General features: G+C 48.3%; 1 protein-coding gene across 1 annotated transcript in view; it reads left to right on the top strand.

The window, feature by feature from the left end:
* Positions 1-5,049: 5,049 nt before the first annotated feature.
* The window catches only part of LOC138514433 (zinc finger protein 271-like), a 35,919-nt gene continuing 27,434 nt past the window's right edge, over positions 5,050-13,534 (top strand). The window contains exon 1 of the mRNA XM_069629946.1: positions 5,050-5,215. The gene's annotated coding sequence lies outside the window, so the exon portion shown is untranslated. The remainder of the gene's footprint in view (positions 5,216-13,534) is intronic.

Raw genomic sequence — 13,534 nt, forward strand, 5'->3', positions numbered from 1 at the left:
CTTAAGGTGAATTTATCGGTTAAATAAGGTGGGACCAGGTGGTTAAGAGCTTTGTAGGTGAGGCAGATAGTTTTAGGTCTATTTTTTGTTGGATGGAGAGCCATTTGCATGTGATTCTTGTGGCTGAGATATGTTCTCTTCTGGGAATATTAAGGGCGGCACAGAGTGGATTTTTTTGTAGAACTTGCAGTTTATTGACAACCGTTTTATTGGCACCTACATACAGGCTGTTGCAATAATCCAGTTTGGATTGTATAAGTGCTCTGGCTAGAGTAAGGCAATTGTTGGGGGATATCAAGGGTCTGCAGGCTCTGATTAGTTTCCCAGTGTAAGCAGTGGCTGAGGCGGTCATATTAATTTGTTTGGCGAAGTTGGTGTTAGTGTCGAGATAGAAACCAAGAGTTTTTACACTTTTGGCAGTGGGAATGGTGTTGCCGTCAATGATGAAACTAGAGTAGCTAGGGCTGAGATTCCGGATAGTATTGGGTGAGCCGAAAAGGAGCAGTTCAGTCTTGTCATCGTTCAGGCAGAGGCCATGTGTGGCCATCCATGCCTGAATGATGGAAAAGACTTCACCGATCCTGTTGGCGTCCGCGTTGCAGTTGCCTGATAAAGTGAGGAGTATCTGGGTGTCATCTGCGTAGTTGGTGTAGGTGACACCCAGATGGTCCAGTTTATCGAATAGGGGCTTTGTAAATATATTATACAAAGTGGGTGAAACACAAGATCCTTGTGGGACACCGCAGGAAATGGGAATAGGGTTGGCTGCTGCTATGGGTGAGAAGACTCGCATGGTCCTGTTGTCCAGGAAGGATTGGATCCATGTGACGGCCGAGTGGGAGAAGTGTGCTGCCGATGATAAGTGGTTGCACAAGATTTTGTGGTCAACCAGGTCAAAGGCAGCGGAGAGGTCGAGGAGAAGCAGGATGGCAGCCCTCCCTTTATCTTTGATTTCGTCTATCTGGCTCTTGAGATCAACAAGGGCCGTTTCCGTCCCATGTTGGGGACGAAAGCCAGATTGGCGAGTACCTAGTAATAGGTTAGTTTCAAGGTAATCGAATTGTAAATAGGCCACTCTGTCAAGAATCTTTAGTAAAAATGGGACAGTGGTAATGGGTCTATAATTTGTGGGTATGTCTGGGTCGAGGGTCTGTTTTTTTAGCAAGGGTAGGACCCAGGATTGTTTCTGATTACTTGGGACCATGTTGTTAGAAAAAGACAAGTTTATTAATTTGGTGATGAAGGGGGAGAGATCCCTGGTAGCAGCCTTGATGATCTGTGCGGGGCAACTGTCCCCCTTGCAGTTCGAGGGTTTCAAGGATGCTATAATTTTTTGTGCTTCAGGTATGGTAACCTTTTTGAAGGTGAAGCCTGAGCTAGTGGCGGTGAGTGGGGGATGGGTGGATCTGGAGGTGGGGTCATGAGTGAGCTGTTGCCGTTTGTTTCCAATTTTAGTTTGGAGCCCTGAAATTTTGTTGGCAAGGGCATTCTGGATCCCTGTGCACCAAGGTTTATCCTTTGTGCAGGTATCTTCGGGAGGAGTGGGATTTTCTAATTCCTTTAAGATGTTAAAGAGCTCTTTAGTGCTGGAGCCTGCCTGTGAGATCCTGGAATTAAGAGATTCTTTCTTAGCACGTGTGATCTCAGTTTTGTAGAGGGTGGAGATATTGGTAAGGTTAGTTCTATTGTCTACTCCCAAGTCTTTCTAATCTCGTTATGAGGATGTCGTGATTAACTGTGTCGAATGCTGCAGATAGGTCTAGAAGTATCAAGGTAGTACTGTTGTCCGTGTCTGCGTTTATTTTTAGGTCGTCCCGTATTGAGAGGAGAGCTGATTCCATTCCTCTCATTGGTCTGAAACCAACTTGTGCCTAGTCTAATAGGCAGTGCTCTTCTATGAATTCTTGGGTTGTTTTGTATATGTACGTTTTGAGCAGCTTGGCTGTGTACGGGATGCTAGAGATGGGTCTGTAGTTGGAGAGGTCCTCTACGGTTCCTGCTGTATCTTTGAGTAGTGGTCTGATGTACGCTGATTTGAAGGCGTGTGGCACTTTGCCTGACATGATTGAAAGGTTGAGGACGTTCCTGTGATATTCTTGTGAGTTCCTTGTTTAAGAATTGATTTGTATATGTCCGGGGGGGCAGGGGTCTTCAGGAGAACCTGAGTTGTTGCTTTGATTTACTAGTTTGACGAAAGTCTCCACTGATATTTTGGGAAAGCTTTGTAGTTTGTTCAGGGGTTCCTCCTGAGGGTAGGTGGGGGTTGTGGTATGATCGGGTGGTCTGCTTTATATGGTTTGTTGGATGCTGATGATTTTGTTTTTGAAGTGGTCTGCTAGGTCATTGCATAGTTTTGTTGAAGGAATTGGTGTATTGTTGCAGCCCGGTGGATTTTTTATTTCATTTATGATTTTGAAGAGTTCTTTTTGGGAGTTTGGTGCTTTGAAGATTCAGTTGTCATAGTGTTTCCTCTTTGCTTTTTGTATTTCCTTTTTGTATGCACGGTTATGTTGCAGGAATTTCGGCTTATTCGCAGTCTGGTTTTTTATTCTCCAATCTAGTTCTAGTCTTCGTTTTTTTTCTTTTCATGGTGCTGAGTAGTGGGCTGAACCGTTTTAACATTGCTCTTTTATGGGAAGGAGTGAAAGGTTTTTCTTTGGTGATGTTGTCGATAGTTGTTACAATCCAGGTGTGGAGCAGGGCTACTTTTTTGTTCAGGTCTGCTTCTTCCATAAATGTTGGGTGTGGTTTGCTGAGCTCCAGGAGTTCTATTAGGTTGGAGTTTTTGATGGTTCTCCGGTTTCATTTCATGGTGGTCAGTGGTTTGTCTAGTTGCCTATTTACTGGAGTGGTCATTTTGATTTCGAAGGGAATGATGAGGGGGTCACTCTAGAGTATTTGAATTGGAGGTGTCGTGGTAATTAGTTATTTGCTCGCGAAGATTGTATCAAGTGTATTCCCTGCCGAGTGGGTTGCTCCTTTGACAAGTTGTTGTAGATTCATTGCTGCTAGTTGGTTGGAGATTTTTTGTGTGGTTGTGGGTTCTTCTTCAAACCAGATGCTGAAATCTCTGAGGACGATCAAGCGATTGTGTTTGATGGCCAGGACGGTTATTGCTTCCGTGAACGCATCTGCAAAGGTTACATTGTAGGTTGGTGGTCTGTATATCAGTATGAATTTCAGGTTTGTTTTCGGGTTGACTGATAGGCGTATGATTAAGGATTCACATTTATCGATGTTTAGTGGCTCTTCCGATTTGATAGCCAGGTGTTCCTTGGGGATGATTGCCAGCCCCCCCCTCTTTTGGTTTTTCTGTTCGCATGGACGCATTTGAAGTTTTCAGTTAAGCAGTTGTTGAGGCTGATCTTGTAGTTGTCATATAGCCATGTTTCTGCTACAAATAGGATGTCGATCTCTCAGTCGCAAAGGAGATTATATATTTCGGAGGCATGTTTGGACATTGACATTGCATTGATTAAATTGCAATTAATCTTTTTGGTGAGGTTTTGCTTATTAGTTGTTCCTTATTTTGGTTTGCAGTTGTTCGGTCGCGGTGCATCTGTATTGGTGTTGATTGGATGAGGATCAGTGAGGGCTGCATCTTTATTGAAGCGGTCTGTTAGATTGAAAGCTTGGCTGTTCAAAAGCGGTGCTTCCCCATTCATGCTAATTGATTGAAGATCAGCAGAGGCTTCATTGAATCAGTCCGTTAGGTTAATGGTTGGGTTGTTGATTATTAGTACTTCATTGTTTTGTCCGGTGTGCCGTGGGTGTTGGTGGTGCATTTCTGTGCTAGTGATGTATGGGGTGATGGGGTTGGAGTCTTCCCACAGTCATATCGGAGGAAAAGGGGCAGTAACACCACTGTAGTGGCCTTTAAGGACGACAGGAAGCTTCAGTGGGTTCTGTCTTTATTGCAAGACAAACAGGTGAACATAAACTCCTTGTGCAGGCAGGGGAATTACTCACAGTTCAGGGCCTCTCAGTTACTTCACTGGGGCTAGGTGTGCACAAGGATGGCATGCTGTAAGCTTCCAGGGCCCCCATGTGGCCTCCTGTGGCTTTGGACTTATGCCCTGGAAGTAGAATCATCAGGCTCTTCAGGGCCTCGGTTTGATGGCTCCTTATCAGGAGCAGCGCTGTGGGTCGACCACTTGGTCTGGCGCTTTGCCAACACTGGCGGGAACGTTTTCTCGCAGAGCACGGGTTCGCGAGATCTCGTTATGCCGAGATCTCGCGAGACCACGCTCCTGCGATCATGTGATGTCCACACAACCACCTTTCCGCCACTTGTGGTACCGAGGTTTTATCACAGGATTGCAAGTGACGGGAAAGATAACCGATTTTGATGATAAATCAGCGAAATTACCACTAAAAATTACCTCTAAAGTGGGAAGAAGGCCCCTAGACTTTGCTTATGGCATATTAGTGCTGAAATAGTATCACATGATTGTGCTTTTGTGCACGCGTTTTAGAATAAATCTCTTCTAAACATGCTCTGTGAGGTGGGATCCGTTCTAGACAAGCCCCGTGAAAAGGGATCGACTCTACGCGCATGCGTTTAAGTGCAAACCCGTTCTATGCCTGCTCCCTCGTTGAGAATGTGTTTTAAAGCAAATGTGTTCTTTGCATGTTCCGTGACCAGTAGCCACTCTGTGCCCACTCGCTTTAGCGTGAATCCGTTCTGAACATGCTGTGCTGAGCCTCAGCCGAATTTATTTTCTGCGCATGCGCACTAGAGGGAATTCTGAACGTGACATGCTGAGCCGTATATGTTCTATGCGCATGCGCACTAGAGGGGATTGGTTCTGAGCATACTCCGCTGAGCAGTATCTATTCTGCGCGCATGCGCACTAGAGTGAATTGGTTCCGCACATGCTCTGCTGAGCAGTATCTATTCTCTCACTGCGCATGCGCCCTAGAGGAAATTGGTTCTGAGCGTGACATTCTGTGCCATGTGTTGTATGCGCATGCGCACTAGAGGAAATTGGTTCTGAGCGCGCTCCGCTAAGCAGTATTTATTCTGCGCGCATGCGCTCTAGAGTGAATCCGTTTAGTGTTGCCCGAGTAAGTGTTCCCGATCCCCGTTTTAGGGGGGCCCTTTCTCTTGCAGGTACCCGACCGTAGTCTGAACTTGTTTTGGGGGTGTTGTCTGGCACCTCTTGTCCACCCACTGCTGACACGGACCCCGCCCGCTGCAGGAGAGGGCCCTCAGGTGAGTACCAGCTGCCACCCCGGACTCTTGCCGAATGAGGTGGTTATTTTACTGCATTATGTTCCTCTTTTTGGCCCCATTACTCCGCACAGACCATTTGCCTGGACGAGGCCTCGCGACACCGCAAGCCTCTTCTGTTGCATGCTGGGACTTGTGGAACCCCACTTAAAATGGGAAACGCGGAACTACAAGTCCCAGCATGCATCTTACTGGCTGGAGCTGTCACCAATGCAACTGACGAGCCTGCCAGCTGCTTCTCTAATATCTGTGATCCAGAGATGTCCTGTAAATGTTCAGAGTATTTATGTGGATTCAGTTATGATGTTTAAGAATCATCATGTAGGAAAGTATCTCCCTTCCCCCATTCCTTGCGCTGCAGGTCTTCACGGGACGCTGCTTCATGACACATTTTCTTTAAAGCAGACTTGCAAGAACAACCCTGTTCTAAGTTCAACCGCATTCACTGAATTTTCGATTTATAAATATTTGTCGCAATCCAGTGGTTATTGCCAATCTGAAACAAGGCGATCACATCCAATATTTGTTCCAGTGTAAGAACACTTTTCATTTAATAAATTACATGTTCACAAACTTTATGAAGAGGAATAATTTCCTCAAAGAGGTAGGGGGGGGCTAGACAGGTGTGATGATGGCTCGGGAGGCTGTCGATGTAGGGGGTGCAATACAGGTGTGATGATGGCTCGGGAGGCTGTCGAGGTAGGGAGGGGCTAGACAGGTGTGATGATAGCTCGGGAGGCTGTCGAGGTAGGGGGTGCTATACAGGTGTGATGATGATGGCTCGGCAGGCTGTAGAGGTAGGGGGTGCTATATGTAATAACGTAGGAAACAGGTAAGTGGAAGTCAGCTTTATTCTTCAACCCGCACACCGTAAACATCCATCCCCTCCCAGCTCCTTCCTTTCAAAAGCCAACCGCCACCCCGAGCGTGGAACTAAGAAACATTCCACGCGCCTGGAACCTATGACAAAGGCTCGCGGAAGCGCAAGCAACTACAACACATCTCCCCCTGTAAACCTCAAAACAAATGAAAATACATTCACACGTGAACATCAATGAAGGAAAAATGGGGAATAGGAAAGAAACAAAGCAACATGCAGAAGAAGACATAATATAGAAGATTACTAAATATCTGTAGTCCAAGAATTAATCATCTGCAAATTCTAAAACAAAATCCTTGTACTTTGCTGGAATCTTCTTCATTCTGGTCGGGCGATTATTCACCTTGTTGGAAGCTTCCGCTAAAGCAGAGTCCTCACATAGTTCCCTTCCATGTGGAACTAAAACCGAATTATCTGACACAAACACTGAAGACTCCTCTGCAACCCTTGTTCCCACCTGAGTCGGGCCAAGAGCAAAATTATCAGAATCACACTCAGAAGACTCATCCGCCCCCTTTGCAAAAGGTGCTCCATCAAATGGCGCAACACCATCACTCCCCGAGGCAGGCACCTCCACACTTTCATGCCCCACCCGAGTAGCCTGCCCAGGAACTGCCACAGCACTACTGGAACCCTTATCACTCTGTATGGGAACCACACACTCAGACGCACACTCGGGACCATCTCCAACTGTAGCACCACCACCCTCACAACCCTGGTCCTTAGTATCCGCCAGCTTTCCTTTAACAGGGACCACCCACCTCAAACTCCATCTGGTACCATCTTGCAGTTTAACGTAACCATGACCTACTTTGGTCACGACACATGGCTTCATAAATTTGGACAAACCCTTAGCTACAAATCTTGGATTTTTCACTACCACAAGATCACCAACTTGCACACGCAGGGGTTTCCTCTTGGCAAGCTGAGATTCCCAAAAACGGGATTGTTTAATGCATACCTTGTCAAGAACTTCCTGCATGTTGATGCAACTTTGCACACCACCCCCAAGAGCGGCTACCTGGAGTTTAGAGCCTGGTTTCCTACCCCTCATTAATTCAAACGGAGACACACCAGTAAATGATGAAGGGGTAACCCTATAAGCCTTTAGGGCCTCAGTCACTACACTGCACCACGGCAAACCATTGGCGGGGGCCAACTGAACCGCCCCTTTCACGAACCGGTTCATCCGCTCAACTAATCCATTGGCCTCTGGATTGTACAAAGCCACCCTATGGTGATGAATCCCTAGTTTGGAGAAGAACTCTTGCATGGCAACCAACACAAATTGGGTACCATTATCGGTGACTACTCCAGCAGGAACTCCCTCCCTGTCAAACACCGCCGACAAGAAGTCAATCACCTTCTCAGTGGTGATCGAGGACAAGGCCGTGGCCTCCACCCACCTAGAGGTGTAGTCAACCAACACTACAAAATATCTGAAACCTCCACCCAAAGTGTCCATGGGACCCATAATGTCTACGGCCACCTTTGACCACACATCTTGGGGCACTTCCACAGGCTGAACGGGTTGGGGCGACGTTGTCCTACTCTTATCACTGATTGAACAAGCCACATAATCCTTAACTACTTTCTCAACCTCCTCATCCATCTTGGGCCACCAATACCCTTCTCTAAGCCTTCTTTTCGTCATAGATCTACCGATGTGCCCCTCATGAGCCAACTCCACCAACTTGGCCTTAAGAGATTCAGGTGGTATTAACCTGGTACCCCTGGCAATGCCCCACGGACCCACAGACAGTTCAGACCATACTTGACCGAACGATTTATCCAATTCATCCATGCCAGCACCGGTAGCGAGAGCTGCCTTGATGCTGTTTAACACAGGATCCATTGCACACTCTCTACCCCACTCCTGCTCATTGACGGCCGGAAACACCTTGGCCACCAACACATATTCATCACCCGTCACAGCCCGTGTTGAGTCTTCCACACTTACATCGTGGCGGGGAAAACGAGAGAGACAATCCGCAACCATATTTTTAGTGCCAGGTAAATACTCCACTTTAAAATTATACTCACTCATGTCTGCCATCCAGCGCATCACCCTAGAGGATGCCTGGAACAATCCTTTAGATGTCAATACATGCACCAGGGGTTTATGATCGGTGCGTATAGTGTTTTCCACCCCCCACAAGAATGTTCTAAAATGTTTGGATGCCCAGACAGCAGCCAAGGCCTCCCTCTCTATGACAGCATACCTACGTTCTGCCTCACTAAGAACCCTGGACGCAAAAGCAATAGGGCGGTACGATCCATCAAAACACTGCTCGAGAACAGCCCCTACCCCATACTCACTGGCATCCACTGTCAAAACTGTCTTCCTTGATGGAGAAAAGGAAGCTAACGATGGAGCCTGGTCCACTTGAGCCTTCAAACTCAAGTTGGCACGACTCTGACCACTCAAAACGTACACCCTTTTTGAGCAAGGCTCTCATGGCAACTGTCTTGTCGGAGTACGTAGGAATAAACCTGCTATAATATTCAGCCAATCCCAAAAACGACCGTAATTGATCCTTACTGGTGGGTGGAGACACTTCACATAACGCCTTCACCAATTCAGCCTTGGGATGTGTCCCTTTGGCATCCAGTGTGTGTCCTAAATAAGTCACACTCTCCACCCCTATTTTACACTTACTCAATTTGACCGTCAGACCACTCTTCTCCAAAATGCCCAAAACTCGTAGAATCCTCTCATCGTGTTCCTCACGTGACCTGCCCCACACCAAGATATCGTCCTGGAAATATTCCACACCATCCACTCCACAAAACAACTTTTGCATAACTCGCTGGAAAACAGCGGAGGCAGATGCCAAACCAAATGGCATACGCCAGAAACGGAAGGCTCCAAACGGCGTAATGAACAAAGTAAGAGGGCGTGATTCGACGTGTAGATCCACCTGGTGATAGGCAGAGGACAAATCTAAGGTGGAGAAACAAGATGCCCCTCCCACAAGTGAAAGCATTTCGTGTATATTCGGTAAGGGATGCCTGTCTATCCAGATGCTTGAATTTAAATCTCTTAGATCAACGCACATCCTCATACCACCATCGGATTTGCGTGCCAATACAACCGGGGCTAACCACTCTGAAGATTCTACCTCCTCTATTACACCAGCTTCCATCAGTTTTTTAAGTTCTGTCTGGAGACCTTCACGTGGCATGATGGGTACACGCCTAACTCTGTGCACAACGGGAACAGCACTCCTCTTGAGCACGATCTTGTGTGAGAAACCCCGCAACTTGCCCAGGACAGAAGAGAAAACTGACGGAAACCTCTCTTGGAGAGTATTGGCTGTCAACGCACTCCCTTGACTCAAACCACCTTCTCTTCCCTTGCTCACACACAAAACAGGGACAGCTTTGCTAGGGCGAACCTCCATTTCCAGGGCAGCCTGCTCATCCCACCCAATAACTGGATCACCCTTACAAGCTACATAGAGTTTTCCTCTGGTTTTCCGGCCATGAAATTCAATATCAACCCACTCGTATCCCAATACTTTAATCGGAACACGCCCATACGCACATGGATTAATGTCAGACGGATTCAAACTAGATACCTCCTTATGGAACTTAGACTTGTACATCTCAGGAGAAATCATGGTGTAAGGAGAACCCGTGTCGACCAACACACTGAGGGGAACTCCATTCACACTAAGGGTATCCCACGCACTCTTTTTTGACGGTCCCACACTCAACAGCGCACCTTCCTTTGGAAGCACATCCGCCATAGCAGAGGGACTAACATATCCTACAACCGTTACATTACTATCATCTTCTTCAGGGTCCACCATCCGCACAACTTCCTTCTGTGGAGCAGCCTTACACATGCGGGCAAAATGTCCCCTTCCCTTGCATTTTCTGCATACAACAGCGGAAGCAGGACACTCCCTAGCTCCTGCAACATGACCCCTCCAACCACATTTCTTGCAGAAATCTCTGCTATTCGGCGTCGCTCTTTGATCCTTGTCCCTGGCACGATTTTCTTCATTCTTGCGTGGCTGAACCATGTGTACAATGTCCGCCTTCTCTGTCACTTCCTTGACGCTCTTCCTTGACTCCTCCAGGGCACGAGCTATTTCTACCACTTTCTCTAACGGAGGATCCTTCTCCGTCCATAACCTCTCCCTTACTTTTGAGTCACTAGTCCTCCTCATGATCTGGTCACGAATGTATTCATCCGCCAGGCCCGTGAACTTACATGTAGAAATGAGGGTGCGCAGTGCCGTCACATACGAATCAATGTTCTCGCCAGGACCCTGTGCCCTTGAGAAGAAATGATACCTCTCCAGCACAATGTTAGCTCTCTTGCCAAAGCGTGTCTCTAGCTTCTTAAGAGCAGTCTCAAATGCCAAAATCACGGCCTGCCCCCCCTCTCCATCTCCTTCGCCTGAAGACAAGGCCAAAACATCCTGGCCCGGAAGGTGCCTGAAGACCCTCAAACCCTCCGTACCAAGGCAATTGAGCAGGGTCGCTTCCTTGTCATCATCAGACATTCTGGAACCACCTGACGCTCTCAGGTATACCTTGAAAGTGTCCACCCAAAGCTCCCACGCAATGGGGGGCTCCCCTGGATTGGGAAGGAAGGCTGGAGGTGGGCGAGCATTGCTGTGCTGCATGGTCAATGGAACCGACATAGCCACTGACTGAGGTCAAGCGCAATGGAACAGATGGAAATGTCTGCACAACTTCCTTGGAGCACAAGGTGCTATCACGTACACCCTGTTCTAAACAGCAGACTTTTATGATGGATTACTCCACTCAAAATACCTTTACTGGAAGAGAATACGTGGAATGGATTGCACAATATGGTTACACAGACAGTCAACAGGCACTTCCTCCTCTGTGAACAGAAGTGGCCAACAGAGATTTGCAGTTCCTGCAACGTCCGCACTCAAGGAGTTAACCTTCCTCTCCTTGTCAATGTAGTGCAAACACGCCCACCAATGAATCGAAAGCCCTAGGCTCGCTTCCTCAGGGAATGGGCGGAGCCGAACAGCGTAACACCCGTGGTCTATGCGAGCGCCTTCCCGGCTATGAGGAGCCGCAGGGCTGTGCCCCCTCCCAGGGTCCACCTCTCACCTGCTCTGCTCTTCAGTCCCCGACTTGCTAAAAGCCGCAAGGCGGCAGCCGCACACACTTCCTCGAGCCGCGCTCAACCTCGTCCGGGAGCACGGCTCGGCCGGATCCTCGGTGGCTAAGGGCAGCGGCCGCTCAGCCGTAGACAACGGCTGCACTCTCCGCCGTGTGCCGCGCTCGACCTCGTCCGGGAGCGCGGCCGGCCGGATCGCTGAAAGTGAAGGATAGCGCTGGCTCAGCTGAAACCAATCACGCCGAGGGCCGCGCTCGACCTCGTCCGGGAGCGCAGCCCGGAAGGCCAGCTGAGGCACCAGATGATGTTCACGGCTTGGAAAGGCGCGTGGGTTAGGGTTGAAGAACCCTCGTCGCCAGTGTAATAACGTAGGAAACAGGTAAGTGGAAGTCAGCTTTATTCTTCAACCCGCACACCGTAAACATCCATCCCCTCCCAGCTCCTTCCTTTCAAAAGCCAACCGCCACCCCGAGCGTGGAACTAATACAGGTGTGATGATGGCTCGGGAGGCTGTCGAGGTAGGGAGGGGCTAGACAGGTGTGATGATAGCTCGGGAGGCTGTCGAGGTAGGGGGTGCTATACAGGTGTGATGATGATGGCTCTGGAGGCTGTCGAGGTAGGGAGGGGTTAGACAGGTGTGATGATGGCTCGGGAGGCTGTCGAGGTAGGGGGTGCTACACAGGTGTGATGATGATGGCTCGGCAGGCTGTAGAGGTAGGGAGGGGATAGACATGTGTGATGATGATGGCTCGGGAGGCTGTCGAGGTAGGGAGGGGCTAGGCAGGTGTGCCGATGATGGCCTGTGTTAGGCAGAATTATATGCAGTACACTTTGGGAACACTACACCCAATTAAAACTACGAGTGACAGTACAATTTCACCTTTGGTACAAGCCTGTACTACACAGTAAAGTGGTAGCGATGGCTGAGCAGCCAGACTTATCTCAAGAGTAAGTGAGCAGTATCAGATAGTTACACAAAAGACAGCAATTACTATGATTCAGGAAAACACTGACTCAAGGTTTCTAAGTAAAAGAATATATATGTATTTACTCAACAGTTGTATAACATTTCACTATTCTAAGCAGGGTCAAAACCACAATCATAAATACACCACACCACTTCCCTTAAATTCCAGACAAGTTAAGCTCACAAAATGAAGTGGGAGCAAAATGGCACTCCAGCAATTTGAAAGGGAGGGAAAGACTAAGTTATTAGAAATTAGGCAAAACCAACTTGTAAGTACTCTGAGCAATTGACCAAGAGAAACTACAGTGAGGAGATCAGCTAGAAAAGGCTTAAGGCCAAAGTCAATGGGTCAAAATTCTTTTGCTCAAGATCACACAGTCCAGGGTAAATTGCGGTAAAATTTGTGGCACAGATTCCGGAAGAGGTTGTTTGGTAGAAAACTTAGTTCAAAGAGAAGAGAAGGACAAGCCCTCGGATTGGAGAAAGATTTCAAACCCCTTCACCGCGGCTGAGTGAACGCGCGACCGGATTTGCGCAGTACCTTGAAACGGAGAGGGGGCTGTAGCTGAGGCAGACATTCCTGGTAGTTCCTGCAGGCTCACGGTTCCTGAAGTGACTGTCGGACTGATCGGCCGTAGGAAGACTGGATTGTCCTGCACTACCCAGGGAAGAAAGCAGCAGCAGCGACAAATAACAAATAAAAGGTGCGCTCCTTAAAACCCAAGCAGGGTCCGATGTTCCTGGCTATCCGGCCCACTCTAGCTCTGTACAGCGGATTCGACCAGAGGAGGGGTCCTGGCTTATAGTTTGGGCGCACTGGTTGGTCCAATGAGCTCAAGGGAAGAAGTTTCCTGGAGGATCTTCTCTGTCGTCGGATTTGGACCTGCAGCAGGCCTTCACCGGGCGGTTCAGTCGTGGTAGGGGTCCTCTTCTTACAGTTCCTTGTTGGTTCTTTCGTTCCAGTGGCGACTCTGCTCTTCCAGTCCCAGAGAACTGCTTGTTGTGCAGTTTTCCCCCATTCTTACAGCCTGGCTGTCAATCACACAGCAGGGTGGCTGACCTGGCATCAGACAAGAGTGCGACTTGAGTTACCAAGGGAACCCATGGCAGGGGTCCGAAGATCCCTCCCTCACATCCTGTCTACCTAGACTATCAGGCGCCTTAAGGAGAGCTTCTGTGCAGAAGCCTGCAAAAAGACAGCGAACAAAGGAGTCATCCCAGGTTTGGCGCGCAGAGAAAAACACGAGAAAGACTTTAACAAAAAGAAATGGCGACTAAACCGAGCTGGAACCAAAATAAAATGTATTTGGTCAAGCGGGTTTATGTTCGAGGCTAATATAA

The sequence above is a fragment of the Ambystoma mexicanum genome, chromosome 12 (genome assembly GCF_040938575.1).
Source record: "Ambystoma mexicanum isolate Mex_15411 chromosome 12, UKY_AmexF1_1, whole genome shotgun sequence".
Lineage (NCBI taxonomy): Eukaryota > Metazoa > Chordata > Amphibia > Caudata > Ambystomatidae > Ambystoma > Ambystoma mexicanum.